The following is a 3,367-nucleotide window of genomic DNA, read 5'->3' as shown; positions in this document are numbered from 1 at the left end:
CAAGCCGTTCTGAACATACGAGTGGTCGAAAAGTGATGATTTTTCATGAAAAATGAAGTAACATCTTCTTCTTCTTCTTCTCCTTCTCTGTCCGGAGTCACATGCACTTCTCTTGTCTCTCACCCTTCACTCACACCTCCACCAACTTTAACCTCCCCCACCCCCACCACTCCTCTTTTTTCGCCCTATTTCACTTTCTTTCGTCCTCTCTCGCCCCCTTTGGTCATCTCTCACCCTCGCCTGCTGGAAGTGTCCTATGGTCACTCAGGGTCGTAATTTTGACAATGTTAATATGTGGGAGGGTCAGGGTCATCGGGGTTGAAAGTGTCCGATGGTCATTTAGGTTCGTGACTTTTACAATCGTGACTTTTACAATGTTGGAGTATCCTCTTCCTTCGCCGCCACTCACCCCCACTACTCCTCTCTTTTTCTCACTCTATTTCGTCCTTTTTCAACCCCTGTTGTCTCGCCTGCCAAAAGTGTCCGATGGTCACTTAGGGTCGTAATCTTGACAATGTTAATATGTGGGAGGGTCATTGTCATCGGAGGTGAATTATCCATTTAAATTTTAATCGTTTCTCAATGGATAACGGTCGCCTGTTGAAAGTGTACGATGGTCATTTAGGTTCGTTTTAATGCTAAAAAAAAACGTATTTAAAACATATTAAAAACATCAATTAAGCATGTTTTAAACTTTTTAAAACACATTTAAAACATGTTTCTTATTAATCAATATGAGATGGGTGATTACTAAATCGCTGTATCCGCAGTCTCATGACAGTGCGGATAAATCGACGTGTTACGCTGTAGGGGAAAGTGGGCGAATTGTGAGCACTTAAGGGATATTTGTTTTTCTGGGATGGTTTTCTAAGTTCAAAGCGATATAAATAGGGAAATAGAAACTATAAACATTCTCTTACCATTACGTATTCTTATATTGAACAGTTTTTTATTCAATAAGGTCGTATTTGGCAAAAAGGAAAAAACGGAAAAGCGAAAAAATTTGTCACGCTTCGGGTAATTGTGCGCATGGGTTAGGGAATTGTGCGCAAAGCAAAAGTTGTAGGAAGTGAATGATTATATTTATTATATATATTTAGCAAAAATATAAAACTAACCTCTAATAATATTAATGCACATAGGCTTTAACAAAAATACAAAATTAACCTCTGCTAGGTAATACTAATGCATATAAACTTTAGTAAAAATAAAAAATTAATCTCTAATACTGGAAAATAGCTATATAGTCTATTGAAGATGGGTAATTGTGCTCATTTCAAACCGCCTGCGCATAGTTACCCGCCACGATCTGACTCTATATGAAATACGATTACTTCAATACTAATTAACCAAACTTAATAAATAACGGGTCGAAAGGCGCACATAATAACGTACTTTAATAACGTATGCAACTTTAAACCAACAAATTAAAAATACGGACTTACCACCTTATTTTCTGAACGCTGAAATAACAAGAAAATGTATGTTTTCACTTTTTCATCTTTCACTGTTTATCAATGTACTTACGTTATATCTTTTGTGGTTATAACTTAAGAGGACGACCTCCTGCGTAAAAATTTCATCAAGGCGATGTCTCTATTTATCGGCAAAGTACGAAACCAGGATGCGCACAATTACCCGCTGCGCACAATTCGCCCACTTTCCCCTAATCAAAAAGATAGCCTTTTGATTACAGCGTAACACGTCGATTTATCCGCACTGTCATGCGACTGCGGATACAGCGATTTAGTAATCACCCATCTCACATTGATTAATAAGAAACATGTTTTAAATGTGTTTTAAAAAGTTTAAAACATGTTTAATTAAAGTTTTTAATATGTTTTAAATACGTTTTTTTTTAGCATTAAAACGAACCTAAATGACCATCGTACACTTTCAACAGGCGACCGTTATCCATTGAGAAACGATTAAAATTTAAATGGATAATTCACCTCCGATGACAATGACCCTCCCACATATTAACATTGTCAAGATTACGACCCTAAGTGACCATCGGACACTTTTGGCAGGCGAGACAACAGGGGTTGAAAAAGGACGAAATAGAGTGAGAAAAAGAGAGGAGTAGTGGGGGTGAGTGGCGGCGAAGGAAGAGGATACTCCAACATTGTAAAAGTCACGATTGTAAAAGTCACGAACCTAAATGACCATCGGACACTTTCAACCCCGATGACCCTGACCCTCCCACATATTAACATTGTCAAAATTACGACCCTGAGTGACCATAGGACACTTCCAGCAGGCGAGGGTGAGAGATGACCAAAGGGGGCGAGAGAGGACGAAAGAAAGTGAAATAGGGCGAAAAAAGAGGAGTGGTGGGGGTGGGGGAGGTTAAAGTTGGTGGAGGTGTGAGTGAAGGGTGAGAGACAAGAGAAGTGCATGTGACTCCGGACAGAGAAGGAGAAGAAGAAGAAGAAGATGTTACTTCATTTTTCATGAAAAATCATCACTTTTCGACCACTCGTATGTCCAGAACGGCTTGACCGATTTTTAATTTTTTTTGCTCAAATTACTCGTGGCGATGCTGCCTTCAAAATATGTTACGTCCGATTCAAAATTTCTTGTATTTTAATAGTTATGCAACCTCCAAAAATGGACTTTGATCGTGCGGGATAAGAGACTTGTAGTGTCTCTTATTTTTGAACATGGCCGGAGCCACTACCGCGTCTCCTGATTTCTTGGGTTATACGTGGTTTTCAAAATACTGACAAAGTTTCATGCTATGCCAATGTTACATTACAATGTTTATTTCATTTAAATGTTATTAGAAAACAATTATTTAATTTTGATAAACTAAATGTTTTAATTATATTAGCACATCGATATGAAAACGGAATACTTAATTTAAGTACTTACGTAATACGAAAATATCTTCTAGGGGAGTATTTTTCAACTGGTATTAAACGAAATGCATTTGATTTTGTTGTAGCTCTTTATACTAAATATGATTTTATAGAAAATTTGGTTGAGCATCAAATTATTTCTACTTGTCGATGCATAACATGTGGTGACACGAAAGTTACTACTAATAATAATTTTATTTTCTCAATTTCTGTTAACAATTTGAACAAGAAAAGTTTTAATCTTAACGCTCCTGACTACTCAGCCAAGAACTCTGTGTTGATGGTGGCGACACAGAATCAGACGGCGGTCTGGCGAAATCGATAGCCCACACACTTAAGCACGAGCTCATGTCCGTGTGCTCGCCTGCGAGCACACGCACAATGGGATCGTGCTTGTATGTGCGTTACAGCTCTTCGCCACGATGAAAGGCTGAGCTAATAGGCACGATAAGTGACGATTTTGACAACAGTAGTTATACTAGGCCGGTTCTAACTCAGGGATACAG

This window comes from Trachymyrmex cornetzi, unplaced genomic scaffold (assembly GCF_001594075.2).
Source record: "Trachymyrmex cornetzi isolate Tcor2-1 unplaced genomic scaffold, Tcor1.1 scaffold610, whole genome shotgun sequence".
NCBI classification, from domain to species: domain Eukaryota; kingdom Metazoa; phylum Arthropoda; class Insecta; order Hymenoptera; family Formicidae; genus Trachymyrmex; species Trachymyrmex cornetzi.
This window is presented reverse-complemented; position numbering follows the sequence as displayed.